The 17,505-nt window shown below is 37.5% G+C and overlaps 1 protein-coding gene across 3 annotated transcripts in view; it reads left to right on the top strand.

Moving 5' to 3' along the window:
- LOC307195353 (uncharacterized protein) overlaps window positions 1-17,505 on the top strand; it is a gene marked incomplete at its 3' end in the record, with an annotated part of 113,344 nt that overhangs the window by 94,527 nt on the left and 1,312 nt on the right. The gene's annotated exons all lie outside the window — the stretch shown is intronic.

A 17,505-nucleotide genomic window follows, 5' to 3' on the forward strand; every position in this document is an offset into this window, starting at 1 on the left:
TTTTTTTTCCTATCCAAAGGCAACTTGTTTTTCTGCTTCATTTCTGACTTGGAAAAGCATTCTGGGGAAAGTACGCTTGGTAATGATACTTTAGGAAATATCTGATATCTACAGAAAATGTTTTCAAAGCACTGTTCAAAAGTTATCACCTGATAATGTCACACAACCATTACCACCTTTTCTCACTTCTGTTCAAAGTGATGGATTACATTTAGGAGGTTTGAAGCAAATACAGAGGAAAAAAATGTTCACATTTACTCAAAGTAGTGCCACAAATGATAATTTTTTCACTTATTAAAGTTTAATTAATTATAAAAAAATATTTTTAAAACTGCTGATGAGAAGGCCATGATATAAATAGTTTCATATATTGCCAGTAGCAGGAGAATATTAATTTTAAAACCTATGGAGGTATGCCAACTATAAGAAATGGATAAATTTTTATAGACATACAACCTATCAAGACTGAATCATGAAGAAATACAATGTCTGATCAGACCTATAAGGAGATTAAATAAGTAATAAAATAAGTAATAAAAAAAAATCTCCTAGCAAAGGAAAGCCCAATACCAAATGGCTTCACTGAAGAAGTCTACTTAACATTTAAAGAAGAGCTAACAACAATCCTTTTTGAACCTTGCCAACAATAGAAGAGGAGGAAACACTTCCAGATTCATTCTATGAGACCAGTATTATCCTGATACCAAAATCAGAGAGGATATTACAAGAAAACTACCGACAAATATCCCTGATGAAAATTGATGTAAAAATCCTCAACAGAATACTAGTAAATCAAATTCAACAGATGGTACATCATGACCAAGCAGGATTTATTCTGAGAATACAAAGATGCTTCAACATACAAAACTCAATCAGTGTAATAACACCACATTAGCAGAATGAAGGACGCAAACCACATGATCATCTCATTCGATGCAGAAAAGGCATCTGACAAAATCCAACACCCTTTCATGATTTAAAAAACAAACAAAAAAAAAACCCAAAACTTAACAAACTAAGAATAGAAGAGAATGACCTCAATACAACAAAGGCCACATGTGAACAGCTCACAACTAACATCACACTCAATGGTAAAAAACTGAAAGTGCTCCCTTTAAGATCAGGGACAAGGTAAAGATGCCCAGTCTATCACTTTTAGTTAGCATAGTACTGGAGTCTGAGCCAGAGCAATCAGGCAAGAGAAAGAAATTAGAAGGCATCCAAATTGGAACGGAAGAATTAAAATGATCTGTTTGCAGACAACATAATTGTATATGCAGAAAACCCCAAATACTCACCCCACACAAAAAAGTGTTAGAACTAATAAATGAATTCAGCAAAGTTGCAGGATAAAAACCAACACATTAAAATCAGTTGTGTTTCTGTACACTAACAATTAACAACCCCAAAAGAAAATGAAAACAATCCCATTGATAATAGCATTAAAAAAGAATAAAATATTTAGGAATAAGCTTAACTAAGAAAGGGAAAGACTTATGCATTGAAAATTACAAAACGTTGCTGAAAGAAATTAAAGAAGACAAATAAATGGAAAAACATCCCATGTTCATGGGTTGGAACACTTAATATTGTTAAAATGCTCATACTACCTAAAGTGACACATTTTCAGTGTAATCCCTATCAAAATCCCAATGGCATTTTTTTGAGAGATATACAAAAGACATCGTAAAATTCATATGGAATTTCAAAGGACCCCAGATAGCCAAAACAATATTGAGAAGGAAAAACAAAGCTGGAGGCCTCATGCTTCCTGATTTTGAAACATATTATAAAGAAACATGTATAAAGAGAAAAGAACAGAGCTGGAGGAGTCAGGCTCCCTGACTTCAGACTATACTACAAAACTACTGTCTGATATGGGCACAAAAACAGATACATAGATCAATGGAACAGAATAGAGAGCTGAGAAATAAACTCATGCACTTATAATAAGTTAATCTAAGACAAAAGAGGCAAGAATATACAGTGGAGAAAAGGCAGTCTCTTCAATAAGTGGTGCTGGGAAAACTGGACAGCCACATGTAAAAGAATGAAATTAAAACATTCTCTAACACCATACACAAAAATAAACTCAAAATGAATTAAAGACCTAAATGTAACACTGGATACTAGAAATCTCCTAGAGGAAAACATAGACAGAACACTCTTTGACATAAATTGTAGCAATATTTTTTTAATCCATTTCCTAAAGCAAAGGAAATACAAGCAAAAATAAACAAGTGGAACCTAATTAAACTGAAGAGATTTGCACGGCAAAGGAAACCATCAACAAAACGAGAAGGCAACCTATTGAAGAGGAGAAAATTTTCAGGTGGAGTGACCAATAAGGGATTAATATCTAACATATATAAACAGCTCTTACAACTCAACATCAAAAAAACAAACAACTTGATTGAAAAATGAGCAGAAGAACTGAATAGACACTTTTCCAAAGAGGAAATGCAGATGGCCAACAGGCATATGAAAAGATGCTCAACATTGCTAATCATCTGGGAAGTGCAAATCAAAACCACAATGAGATATCACCTCATACCTGTCAGAATGGCTATCATCAAAGAGAACACAAATAACAAATGTTGGCGAGGATGTGGAGAAAAGGGAACCCTTGTACACTGTTGGTAGGAATGTAAGTTGGTGCAACCATTGTGGAAAATAGTATGGAGGTTTCTCAAAAAACTAAAACTAGAACTACCACATGACCCAGCAATTCCACTCCTGGATATATATCTGAAAAAAAACAAAACCACTAATTTGAAAAGATTCATGTACCCCAATGTTCCTAACAGCATTATTTACAATTGCCAAGATATGGAAGCAATCTAAGGGTCCATCAACAGGTGAACAGATAAGGAAGAAGTGTATACACACACACACACACACACACACACACACACACACACACACACACACACACAAGGGAATACTAGTCAGCCATAAAAAAGAACAAAATTTTGCCATTTGCAGCAACATGGATAGACTTGGAGGGCATTATGCTAAGTGAAATAAATCAGACAGAGAAAGACAAATACTGTATGATATCACTTATACATAGAATCTGAAAAATACAACAAACTAGTGAATATAACAAAAAAGAAGCAGACTCACAGGTACAGAGAACAAACTAGTGGTGGCCATTGGGGAGGGGAAGGGGCAGTATTGGAGTGGGAGAAAGGGAGATACAATAAGTGCAAAATGTTGACAAGAATGTGGAGTTATGGGAACTCTCAACTGCTAGTGTAAGTGTAAAGTAGTACCAGCATTTAGAAAATCAATTTGGTAGTACTTAGGAAGCTGAAAATGTACACTCCCTACAATCCAGCTATTCCACTTCTACGTATAAACTTTAGAGAACCTCTTGTGCTTGCATCTATGAGGAATGCTCATCCAAACTGGTTGTAAAAGGAAAGAATTGGGGCTTCCCTGGTGGCGCAGTGGTTGAGAGTCCGCCTGCCGAGGCAGGGGACCCGGGTTCGTGCCTCGGTCCGGGAAGATCCCACATGCCGCGGAGCGGCTGGGCCCATGAGCCGTGGCCGCTGAGCCTGCGCGTCTGGAGCCTGTGCTCCGCAACGGGAGAGGTCACAGCAGAGAGGCCCACGTACCGCAAAAAAAATAAATAAATAAAAATAAAAAAAATAAAAATAAAAACAAAGAATTGGCAATAGTTAAATATATATCTGTATTAGAATAGAAAATTTGTGGTCTACTCATATATAGTGAAAATGGACAAACTGGACACATAGATGAATCTCAAAAATAATTTTGAATACTAAAAAGCCAGTCTTGGAAGACTTCAGGCAATATGATTCCATCTACATAATATTCAGAATCATACCAAAAACATGCACTGTGTTTGTATATACATATAAATCTTATGCATGCTGGAACATTGAAGTGCTCAAAAGTTAAATAAGCATACCTTTTAGGGGGTTTGTTTGTTTGTTTGTTTTGAGGACTAGTAGCTAAGTTTCATAGTTTTTCTATCCCTTTCTCTGAATATTGGAAGCCAGCTTTCACTTTTCATTATGTTGAGAATGCTTCTAGTGGTACTCCCCCATGCCCTTGTAATTTGCTGCTTTTTAATTTTTGGTGGCCTGGGAAACCAGAAAACTAAGCTCAGTAGAATCTTGCATACGACACACAGTCTCTAGATTTGAGCCTAGGGCACTCTCCTCTGAGCAGACTGCATGACCTTTTGTGCATAGGCCATGTAACATTCATTTATTTAACAACCATTTAGCAATTTCCTACCACATGCCAGACTCTATTCTGGGTTCTAGAAATACAGCAGTAGATAATAAGACCAAATCCCTGAGCTTATGTAACTTGTAGTCTAGGGGCAACTATTTGGGCTCTTGACTCTATTCTAAGTAGACAAGGCTGATTCATAAGGCGAATTTGGGTGTAGGAGCCATTTCTGTAAACACAAACACGCACATTCCAGTGTGTACAGGTAGAAATACAAAGTTTGATATATACACTACCAAATGTAAAATAGATAGCTAGTGGGAAGCAGCCGCATAGCACAGGGAGATCAGCTCGGTGCTTTGTGACCACCTAGAGGGGTGGGATAGGGAGGGTGGGAGGGAGGGAGACGCAAGAGGGAAGAGATATGGGAACATATGTATATGTATAACTGATTCACTTTGTTATAAAGCAGAAACTAACACACCGTTGTAAAGCAATTATACTCCAATAAAGATGTTAATAAAAAAAAAAGAAATACAAAGTTTGCAGCTCTATGTGTATGACTGTAGATATGAGTAATTAATGCTGATGAACCTGATAAGATGCTTGGGAACATACAATGCTGTGGTACCATTGGGCAAGTTCAGCATCCTAGATTATGTTTGCTAAAGCCTAACCAAACAGACAGTGGTTGGAAGTAAAACAAAAAATTTAAACCATCTTTCCTTGATGGCATTTAGTTTCCTTCCAAGTACACTAGGGGAATATCTGTTATTGGTATGCAGAACAGGCAGTTTTTTTAAAGGTGACTTGCAAAACATTAAGAGTGACGCCCAGAGCTTCAGGTCATAAACTGATCATCTGGGGTGTATGTCATTGTGTTAGCAGAGTCAGTGTAAGACTCTCTTCTTTGAACAAACTTCTCATTAATCACTAGTATTGGGTAAAGTAGGACACTTCAGGCTCTCAGCCTTTATTCCTCTTAGTTAAGTCCTTTATTTCTGAAAAAGTTTGTTTTCAAATACCACTAAATTTGATATAAAGAAACAAAGAAGTAAGACATGTCCATTCATCCAGGATGGTATGTGGTATACTGTAATCTCTACTTGTGGTATTTATCAACTGTCTCATAGCATTATCAAGTTATTTTGCATTTAAATTCAAAGTCCACCTTCATGGATTTTCGTTCCGACTCTTAACTGGTTCAGAGACCTGAGGAGATTTTTAATGTTCATGTCAGTTGCCACTTAAAACAATGCTTTTCCACAAATTTCTGACACTAATAGTAATCAGAGAAGCATTTGAAAACAAGAGGACACTTGAATTTTCTCAGGCTATGAACCTGTGTGGCCTTTGGACCCATATTCTGATTTCATCAGGTAAAAATAATGACTAAACAATACAAGGCACAAGGTGGTTTCATAGGTTAATTCACTAGGAGTTAGCGTCTCGATCTGGGAGTTTACGTAAACATCTGTCTCAAGATGAGTCCAGCGCATTAGATGTTTTTGGTGGACTGGTTTCCCGCTCCCTCCCCTGGTTTAAAACAACACATACTTTAAATAGTTTAGTTCAAGTCACATGATGGTCATATCTCCTGAGGAAAATCCCAGCACCGGTCAGCAGGTAGATTACAGTTAGTGATGCTGGGACACACTGACACCTGTGGTCCAGGTTTTCCAGCCTCTTCACCATCTTCCCCCACATAACCACTCAGGGCTTGTCAGTCATTCCTGGCCATTGCTGTTGTAATTCACCTATTTACCCCATCCGTAGTTTTGAAAGGCAATGAAACAAAAAGATCAACGTAAACACATGAAAGGCACATATAATGTAAAAGCCTTATGGGTTAAAAAAAAAGGTCTCACATTTTATAGCTCTAAGTGATTAGTTTTATGCTGCTTTACAAAGTAAACTCAGTGTGGAGGTCATAATGAATGAATTCCTAGATGATTACCAAACCCCCAAATTAAATTGCATTATAAATCGTTTTGCAAAAACATTGGCTTACCTAATTAAATAGGAATGACTCTGTTGCTACAGAGGATAGAACATTGAAGCCTTTAGGACTCATTTCAAATGAGCTATTCTGCTTGATTAATGAATTTGGCCCATTCAGATATTTTGGTACTGTGAAGTCTTAATACAGTGGAAGAGACTACTGAAACAAATGTTTTTTGATAAAGAAAAGTGAGAAAAACAGATCCATTTATGTCTTGAATAGCATAATAAAAATATTATCTGCAGAAACACACACAAGAGCTTATATTTTGAAATCTCAAAAATCTTAAAATTTAAAAAAATTGGCCACATATACCAATATTCCAATATAAAATTCTATCCTACAAGAAGTTACTGTATGAATGTTTTATTCTTACCATCATAGATTATTAACTTATTCACTTCCACTTATAATTAGTATTTGAGAACATTTTGAAAAAAAGTGACATAAAATAGGACTTGCGAATTTTCTTTACCTAACTCATTTTTTTCTCAGTTTTGCCAGCTTCTTAAGGCCTCTGTTCTCCTTTTGAAAATAGTAATACTGATGCCAATGTTTACATCTTGTGAAAGGAGTTCCCCAAGGTATTTTTGTTTTTAACAAAAATTTTCCTAATTTAAAAATTCTGCAGAGGAAGACTTAAAACAACAACGATTTCTCTAACATTTTGTAGCTATTATCTAGTATTTTATTCCTTATTCTAGTCCAAATAGCATTTATGAGAGCAGATTCTTGGACTGCAAAGTTTGCCCACATACCATTTGCTTGTAAGATACTTTTTTCCCTTGGAGTTTCATTGGGAACTTTCTGGATGGCCTGTTGGTGGTATCAGGCCACCTAGTTATGTGACAAAGGCAGCTGGTATCTGTGCTGTTGACAAAGAGGGGTATTAGATCATTGGCTAGTCATTTCATTATCATTTTATTAAGGGAAAAGCATGTTTAAAAAATGAGAAGTGAATCTACTTCTATATTCCAGATAATATGTGCCTATACTTTCAATTCTTATGATCATTTCCTAAGACTGAGGTTTCTGAGAAGCAGTTGCTTTTTCATATTTCAATTATGAGTCCTGATAAAATGTTTTCCAAGAGGAATTTCCTAGGAATTTGGAAGCTTGGGGAAAAAAAATTAGAGGGATTTTGTTGTTGTTATTCTTTATTCCCCTGTAAGGAATTCTTAAATTTGAAAATTTTTCATTAAAATCAAAAGTATCATAGAAAACTCCTTTATGACAGCAGCATGCCTTGAAAAGAATTAGCTCAAATCACTATAGGAGAGTTTTTTACTTCTACAATAGGATGGGGAAAATTTCAATTGCCAGAATTCAGTTCCTCCAGGGGAGAGTTAGTTATATTTAGAAAAAGAATATATGTGTATACACACACACACACACACACACACACGCGCACACTCACACACACACACAAGTAACAAAAGACATAAACGATCTTCTAAGAAAGTGGGCCTTGTTAACCAGAAGTCCCTTTGTTTTATGGAATTCGTTGATGAGTTGGGCATGGAGGTTTAAAGATCATAGCTAGGACACAGATACATTGCTCTGAAAAGAATAGGGAGGGAATGGATGAGTGGGAAAGTTGTAAGACATTCCTGAGGAAAGAGAAAATTTGGAGGGGAGGAGAAGAGAAACGAGGCTGTGCACTGCAAATGGGAAAAGAAAGAATCAAAACCCCCTAGTGCAACTTGACTGAGGAGGTACTTATAGGGAGTAGAAATTTCTGATCAGGTTTTTAAGTTGTTTGCTGAGATAAGTGAGGATTAATGCCACCTTCTTCCTCCCCTAGTATCTCCAATAAAGGCCGCATTGCTCTTTTTTTTTTTTTTTTTTCCTGCTGCAGGGGCATGTGGGATTTTAGTTCCCTGACCAGGGATGGAGCCCGTGCCACTGCAGTGGAAGTGAGGAGTCTTAACCACTGGACTGCCAGAGACTCAGTCCCTGTGTTGCTAATTAACATTAGATCAAATGCATTCTTCTGGGTGAAATCAAATAGGTATTGAGTTCTACATCTGGATATGGACAAAAGCAGCAGATACAAGAACTGACCTTGGGGGGGGCGGTGTGCAGCTGACCTTGGGGGGTCACACTAGAACTTACCCTTCTCATACTGGCAGACCATTCTTAATAAAGATGAAAGGCTTTTTTGAGAAAATGACATATAGATGATCTTGAGGTATCTTTTTCTTCATGCACAGAACTACACAGCAGAACTAGTTTCTAAATTTAGACTGGAGTTAAATAACAAAGATGAGTGTCCATTTATATGAAATTCTAGTCTGGCAACCTGGAAAGCTATTCACATCCCAGCTGGCTCTGTGACAATCGGATACGAATTGTTAGGACCCTTGGTTTTAATAGGTTTGGAGCTGATTTAATATACAGTAGTTTTAAAGGAGCTGAATAAAAATAGATGCAGGGCTTGCCTTGGCTCTATGACCTTATGGAAGTCCAGGCTTGGCTTTATCATGTATGAAATAATGAATGTAGCTAAATGACCTCTAAGGTCCCATCTAAGTCTAATGTGATGAGTTTATCATTAGAGAAGGTTACTCCTTAAGTGGCTATAAATGTTTCTTTGATCTTTCTCAAGGCCTTAATTTTCCAAATGGCATGTACCTCCTGGAAATAGTAATAACGTAGATCCATAGGCAACCCTTAGTTCTAAAATGACCCTCTAGCCACAGTCTGGTACTTCTGGAGTCTTAATACATTCTCTTTTCAATGGGATTTAGCTTTTACAAAAATAACCCATTTTATAAATAATGGAAGTATAAAAAACTAATTAATGAATGTAGTAATAGTTATAAAATGCTGAGTTATGAAGGCAATGATATTGACAATAAACCAGTTATGATGGTAATAATAGTAATAAACCTAACCATAGCAAATCTTTGTTCTAACAATACTCCTCATTCATAATAGAGCTTTAAAACATGGCTATTTGAAAAGTGATCACATTGACAAGTTTCTTCATTTCTCAGGTATAGAAAAAATGTCTCTTGATTAATGAGCTGATGTTCATTCATTCATTCATTCAACAAAGGAATCCATTGGTAAAAAAAATTTAGACGTAATCTCTTCTTCATGAAGTTTTACAGTCTTGTGGGAGGGTCAGATATTTATCAATAAACCCAAATGAATGAAGAATTGCAACTGTGATGTTAGCAGCATTCGATCCTTCAAGGAGAATAGAGAAGGCTTCCCTGAGAAAGTGCTACTTGAACTGATATCTGAAGGAAGAGTAGGATTTAATGAGGGAAAGAGGGAGGGAAGAGTGTGCTCAGCAGGGAAACCTGTCGCTGGCTGAAGTGCCATGAATCAGAGGAACTGAAGAAGGGCCTCTGTAGCCTGAAAAGACCAGAGGGGAGCGTGGTGGCACAAGGCTTGAGAGGTAGGTGAAGCTAGACCATCCATGGACTTGTACCCCATGTTATAGTGATTTGTCTTTATCCTGATAGGTATGCTAAGTCTCTGAAGTTTTAAAGCAATTGTTTGTAGCATGGGGGTAGGGGTGCGGGCTGAAATGATCATAGTTAAGGTTTGGAACGATCACACAGGCTACAGTTGGGAAAACAGATGGGAGGGAGGCCGGTTTGCATTCAGGTAGATTAGATAGAAGATGATTGCAGAACTCCAGGAGAAAGGTCATAAAAACTTGGACTAGGAAGTTGATGGTGGATGTAAAAACAAGGGGCCAGATTTTTAGGGTTGAGGGACTGATCAGATTTTCTCTGCAAATATCTGTCAAGATTTAGGAATATTCCATGAAGGCAAGTTTCCTGGCAACTCCTACACTGGAGTGGAACCTTTCCTTTTCCTGTATCAGGACTCCTGATAGGGTAGGAAATAAAATGAGTTCCCCACACCTTTCCTTATTGATCACTTCCTTCTTGTTCTCCACATTGGCTTCTAGACATGTGGAGTTTTGAGCCATTGGATTCTGGGTCTAGATGGACTTACTATCTAGGGGACACTTGGTGGCCCCTTCCATTTTCTGGGATCTATAGCACTCTTTTCTGCCTAGATTGGGTTTAGGTTATGAGCTCTTTATAATCTGAAGTTTTGTAGTATATTGAGGTGATGGAAAACCTTGGAGAACATCTCTTCTGTGAAAAACAAAAGCTAAAGAAAACATTTACCTCTGACCTTGCTACTCCTCCTTCCTGCCAGTGATGTTTCCCCTTGTGAGACATGCCTGATAAGTGTGTCCCTTCTACCTAAATCTGATAATAGGACATTATTACCCTAAATCATATGAAGTAAGAAGAAACATTTTTTTTTAAGCCTTGCTTTTGTTTAAGTTGTTTGTTCCAGGAGAATTCCCCTCAGGGAGATTTTTTTTTTTCCTAAGAAAATACCTTAATGGCTCCACTGACTATGAAAAGTAGGCCAAAGGCCGTTGTGTCAGTCTAGATGGGAAAGCATGAAACAGAATATCAACTGCTCTAAAATGGCAGGAATTTAGAGCTTCTATGCTGTTGGGTCCGGAAAAGATGAAAGGAGAAAAAGGTCTAAGAAGTAAACCGTCCATAGACTAGGACCCAGCTTTTTTAGTCAGTGAGAAATTTCTGTGGATTGAGGAGAGACAAATACATTTTGAGGAAAATCACATCTGAAATTCAGTATGCAATATGCAGATGTTTTAAGCTCTGGGTTGTCATTATTCTTACTATCCCCAAACTTTTGGTCAAGTCTGTTATGCAAAATACTTTCGTGTTAGAGGTTCTTAAAGGGCAGTAAGAGAGAAGAGACCATGTCCATTCTAGTGAGAATCAGACTAGAGGGGAAAGCACAGCTTCAAGAAGGGAGACGGGGAGCCGAGTACAGGGAGGTGAGTTGGGAGCAGAAATTCTGAGCGAGCTGCGATGGAAAACATGAATGCATCCCTCATCTCATGCCTTAGAAATTCTAAAGAAAACACCAGAATCTCATAGTACTAGGAATGGGGCTTGGGTCATGTATTTGAAGATTGACGAGTTATACGAGAAGGCTGAAGAGTGGCATCCCCCTTGGTTGTCCCCCACCTTGGTTGTTCAGAGCTGTTTCTAGGGATGGAATCAACCAGTTGGTGCTTCCTGGACCTCAGACTGCCTTGGATCGGATGGACAGGTGGTGGCTCAGGAAGGCACTGGGTATAGACATGGATCTTGGGATCCATGAACTTGTGCATATATTTTGGCTGCTAGACTGACACCTTCTGCAACCCCATCACTAATGAACTTCCACGAAATCACTGCAGGTTGCTATTGCTTTTCTCTGCTTTTGTTATTGCAGGAGGTTGTAGTTTTTATAGTGAAGTAAGAAAATGACTAATTTGTAGCAACACTCAAACAACATTGAGTACCCTCTCTGCTATGTGCATTCACACATCTATTTGAAAGTGACTGCAATAACTTTTTTATTATAGTTTTATTATAGTTGCTATTACCTTTATTTTGCAGATAAAGAAAGTAAAGTTTAGAGAGGTTGTAACTTACCCCAAATCATACTGCTTTTGTGTTATGGAACCTCAACTTGAACCCTAGACTTCTGATTCCAAATCCAGTGCTCTTTTTATTATGCCAGTTTTCTTGAATTTATTTTAATCCGAAAGCATGGGAGAGAAGGTATTTTTCTTCACTGTGATTTCCCCAAACTCGCAAACCCCACTACAGACAGCTCTGGGTACAGAAGCATGCTAGGAGTCTATCTTGATGACATTGTTGTATTTTATACTATTATCTTTACAACTATAGAGTAACAAATGATGAGATACCAAAAGAATAAGTGAGAGTTCTTTAATTGGAAGTCTATTTTCATGTCCAGTTAATTTTTTCCCCAGTAGGTAAATAATACATCATTTTAGAGAATTGTAAGAACATTCTCATTATAAGTAGTACTTAAGATTTACAAGAGGTTAGGGGAATGGCTTTTCAATCTGGTAATTGTTTTTATGTGTATTCACTTCCTGTTGCCCCAGGAACTTAGTGAAATGTTATTTGTTCCCTGGAGAAATAATTTCAGATCTCTATATTGATAAGATACCACAAATATACAGTTTTCACAGGGAAACAAGAACAAAGCTGTATGAGGTTTCATTAAAATTTGGCCTCATTCCTAGTTTCATGGGTTAGTGAATGGCCTAAGAGATCGCCTCCTCCAGCCCCTGACTCTACCTTATGTAGTATCCGAACAATTCAAAAAGGAGCATTTCTGCTGTTCTTAAAATTCTGGAATTTATCTTGGTAACTGAAATCTCTATGACCGTGTTTTCTATACCATAACATATCTTTCTATCCAACTTAATCTTTTGTATTCTCATCTGGCAATTTCTCTCTAGAAATTTGTGTCCTCTCTCCACTAGAGACAAAACTCAGACGGTCAGCCACCTCTGTGCAAAGACAACTTATAGTTTCAACACATGTGGTCAGCTCTCAACTAGACCAAATAATCTCATTTAAAAATTTGTCTTCTGGGTCCAGTTTTCCATTCTCACAGCCACATTAATGGATCTTGTTTAGCTTTTTGTCTCTTATCCATTCACTGTGAAATTGTGAATTCCAAGATTATGTGTGGTCACGAGTTGATCTGAACACTTTTGGGCTCTAATTCTAGTGTGAACCAGAAGAATGACCTTTCATTGTTTTAAGACTTCATTTGGAAGTTACCACAGCTAATTTTCGGTGGTATGAAAAGGGAGGAAGCTGCTAACAAGGTCTATAAAGTATTCATTTTTTTAATTTAAAAATATTTATTAAGTGCCTGTTATGTGTTAGGTACTGTTCTAAGGGTTTGGGATCCATCAGTGAACAAAACAAGAATCTCTGTCCTCTTGGAGCTTACATGACAGATGTCTGTGTGTCATATGCATTTCGTGGCATGTATTTATGGGTTTTTTTCAGCATGCATTCATGGTCTGTAATACATCTGGAGCATTACACATCTGGAAAGGTTCTCATCCTCACATCCTCCCAAGCTGGGGAGATCGGATGATGAGAAGTCCCAGTTCCTGGCTCAGGAGAAAACGAAACTAAGAATATATTTTCAAATGAGACATTGTGTATGTGGTGGCTACTTGCGTTCTGATGCTTTGTGTGTTCAGAAGGCATGTAGCGAGTCCATGTGATGCCTTACCTTCTTTGTATGAAATTGTTTCTGTAGAAAAAGTGTTTTGCATCTCTCACAACTCACGTAACTATCCAATATTTGGGACATATCGAGTTTGTAATTGGGAGTTGTCTGTGCACCTGTCTACATCTACATAGAATATGAGTATGGCTGTGCTTATGCACGTTTAGACATACACTCATATAAGAAAAGCAACATAGAAGCTATTTATTAAACACATGTGTATTGTGTACCTATTCTCTACAAAACATGATGCTGGACTCTTTCTTTCAGTAAGAATAATGGGTGCATAGTAGATGGGATAGGAGAGCCTGTTTCCAAATTTGACTCAGATGCTTCATATGCTTGTTACTTGTATAATCTGGGGAAAGCCATTTAACTTTCTGAACTTTGATTTCCTCACCTGAGTGTTTGGAAAATAGCTTCTAAGTTACAGTACTGGCTGCTGGAAGGGTTAAATGAGATGATGTATGTGAATGGTACTAGGCACTTAATAAATGTCTATTTTTAAAAAGTAGGCACAGATCCTGTTCTAAAGGAAGAATCAAACACATGGATTTGTCATTTATAAGAGGCAGAGAGAGATACAGATAAATGGAGGCTTGTAGAGTCCAGGGAGAGGTTGTATATGGGACATGTGAAGGGGTAGGGATTCAGGAAGGTGCTGGAGGACCAGGCATTGGAGCGGGATGGGATTTACACAAGAGGAAATGATAAGGGTAGTCTAAATCCAAGTACAGAGAACTTTTACTAGTTTGGCCACCCATACACACATATCCTTTATGTTAAGGAAGATGTTACAAATGTGCTGCTGTGTCTTCTCCGTGTGTGATTTGTGATTGAAGACAATAATCACAGTCAGGTCACCCAATATCCAAAGTCTAAAAGGACCTGATTTTCGTTCTCACTTTCTACCTTCTAATTCAATTGCAAATTTAAAATCAGAATAATTACTTGATTTCTTATTGTCAAGTATGCTCTGTCTTTGTTTTCCACACTAGTGCTCTAATTTCATACACACATGTACACAAACACGTGGTTTAATAATAAAATGTATTCCAGGATATTCATCAAGATGATAGATATTCAACAGTAATCCCGTTTCCTAAAGGCCAACGGAATTTTTAAAACATATAATAAATTTACATAGTAACGTCATGGGCTAATTCCAGGCTCAATTCATCTTTGATGCATGGGGCACTTTCTCCTGCCTTCTCCTCCAACCTTAGATACCACAATTTCCACCCCTACTCACACACACACACACACACACACACACACACACACACCACTGCCCTCCAGCCACACCAAACTAGTTAAGGCTCCTGACTCACTGGACTTGTTCATGCTTCTGTGCCTTTATGCAGATTTTCTCTCTGCCTGGAATGCCACTCCACTACCCCCTCTGTTTACTTAGGCCACCTGCTCCACCTTCCTGACCAACTCAAATGCAGTCTTTTTGTAATGCGGTCCCTGATGCCTACAAGGAAAACAGTTCTTTATGTCCCCGCTGTACCTCAGCTTCAGCGCTCATCAACCAACACTGGAATGTACTTTGCTCCTGACCATCTTCCCTATTATGCTGTGAGGTCCCTCAGGGAAAGCCTGCTGCTTTAATAAGTTCTTGTAAAGCCTGGACTTATGTAGAAGATATACAGAAAATATTTATTGATTGAATAAGTGAATTAAAAAAATGAAATGATGTAGGACTATTTTCTTTCCTGACTTTTTTACACTCAGAGTGATGGAATTCAGTTAAGCATATGAGAGGATAAACCAACCAAAGGGGAAAAACTGAGAGTGAGAATGATGAGAAAAAAAATTGGGTGCTTTTGGTGGTTTTCAGGCATTCTGTAGAAAAACTAACTCCTGCAAGAGTGGTTCTCAATGTTGGCTGTATATTGGATTCACCTGGGGAGTTTTACAAACGTGATGCCTGGGTCCCAACTATAGAGACTTTGATTTAATTGGTGCTCAGTATAGCCAGAGCTTTAGTTCCCCAGGTGATTGTAAAGTGCAGACAAAATTGAGATTGACAGTCCTACACGGTGAAGATTGTTGTGAGTGCTTCCCTGAGACTAAGGTAAGCAGAAAGATGGGGGCATACAGTATGTGTGCATGTGTGTGTGTAATTTGTCAAGAATGTGAATTTGTGATAGGCAGGTTAGGAAGCTTCTTTTGAATTTATTAATATTTTTACGTTTTGAGGTGCAAATCTAAAGTAAATAAGACCAATGTTTATTAAATATATTTACACATAGGCCACTCAAAGAGGTCATTTTAAAGTCTAACACTTCAGGAAGTTGGTTTTCAAAGTCATTTAGCTTTTACTTGAAAGTTGATTTATTTTTAAGCTTCTAATTTCAGACTAAATAAACACACAGTAGATTATCTAGAGAATTGAAGCCAAACCTATTTTAGGCTCTAATTAGCCCTACTACTTGAGGTGAAAGTGAGTCTTTGTTTTGAATTTTTTAGCTACTTGAGGACAAAGCACAGTTTTTATCTGTTTTCTCTGGGTAATTTACAAGTATCATTGCAGCTTTAACATCTTCATTTTCTGAGGGAAGTGCAGGCAACACAATGTCGTGATGAGAACTTCAGTTTGTAGCTAGCTAGCACTTATGCTACATGATCTGGACTTTTTTCTGAAATATAAGAAGGGAATTTATACAATTAATTTTAAAGACATGGGTTTTCAACAAAATATTGGCTGCATAATCCTATATTCCAATCCAGATCCAATTGAATACTTTAAACCTCATCCAAGATTATCCACATTACCCAGAACCAGTGATGGGCTCTGATTCTCTCCCTTCCACTGGAGCATGAAATCTCTTGGCACCAACATTATGTTTTAAACTGAACCAAAGGCTGGAAACTCGAAAATGCCCCAACAGGACAGAATTATTTTTATTTCTATTGTTATTTCAATGTAGAAAGTATGAGAACATTTTATTTTCTTTATTTTAACTTTTCACATACTAAGGAAAGCTCTATGGAGCAAAGGTCCTCATTTCAAAGGGCACCAGTGTGAAAAGAGTATTTTCTTTCCTTATACTCCAATAAATGGGCAAAAAGCCATGAGAACTTGCTATAAAATATTTCTGCTATCCTTAGAACGCAGCATAGAGTAGACCCATCTTGGACCCTACGTTGAAAACTCTAGGAGATCCTTGTTATTATAATTGGAAGATTCTGAGGAGTAAGGTAATATTTGACTAGAGATTTAAAAAAATTAGAGGAAATAGATACTTGTGGAAACAATTCACTTCATAGCACATCTGTACTTTGTACTGATGATACTTTAATAAAGATCTAGTAATATCTGAAATGTTATTTTTATTACTTTTTTATGTTTTATTTATTTAATTAACTAATTTATTTATTTTGCGGTGCACGGGCCTCTCACTGTTGTGGCCTCTCCCGTTGCGGAGCACAGGCTTCCGGACGCGCCGGCTCAGCGGCCACGGCTCAGAGGCCCAGCCGCTCCGCGGCATGTGGGATCTTCCCGGACCAGGGCACGAACCCGTGTCCCCTGCATTGGCAGGCGTACTCTCAACCACTGCGCCACCAGGGAAGCCCTGAAATGTTATTTTCAAATACTGTTTTTATTTAAATAACAAACCTCCATATGGCTTCTAAATTCAGGATAGAAATGTGGAGTGATGTAGCTTATTCACTCTTGCAGAGTTATCTTTGAAATTAGATATTTTTATCCCCATTTACTAAAGAATAATGACTCACCAAGGATTGTTAAGTTTCCTACACATCGTCCTTCAGCTTACTGATGTCAGGTATTATATTAATAAATTCTCTGGTATTTCAATTCTTTTAGTCCTTCTGGTTTTCACATTTTGGCTAATGTGGGTCTGCTTGTTCCTGAGAAATGGGCACAGTCGTTTTTTTTTTTTTACCATTATGATTTGTATATAATTCATACATATTACAAGCGAAACAACTTAGTGTTGCCTTTAAATACTACCATAACATAATAAGGAGAAAAATGCAAATGGATGAATTCTAAAAAATTCCACACATCCACTAGTAGCTACAATTTCCAAATTCAATGCATCATTCACAAGGTAAGTTAAAAGGCAAACATTTTAAAAGGAAGGCATTAAAAACATACATTTTGCAAGGGATCACCTGCAAGTTTAAGACGTAATTCC

Source organism: Stenella coeruleoalba, assembly GCF_951394435.1.
Source record: "Stenella coeruleoalba genome assembly, chromosome: 12".
Classification (NCBI taxonomy): Eukaryota; Metazoa; Chordata; class Mammalia; order Artiodactyla; family Delphinidae; genus Stenella; species Stenella coeruleoalba.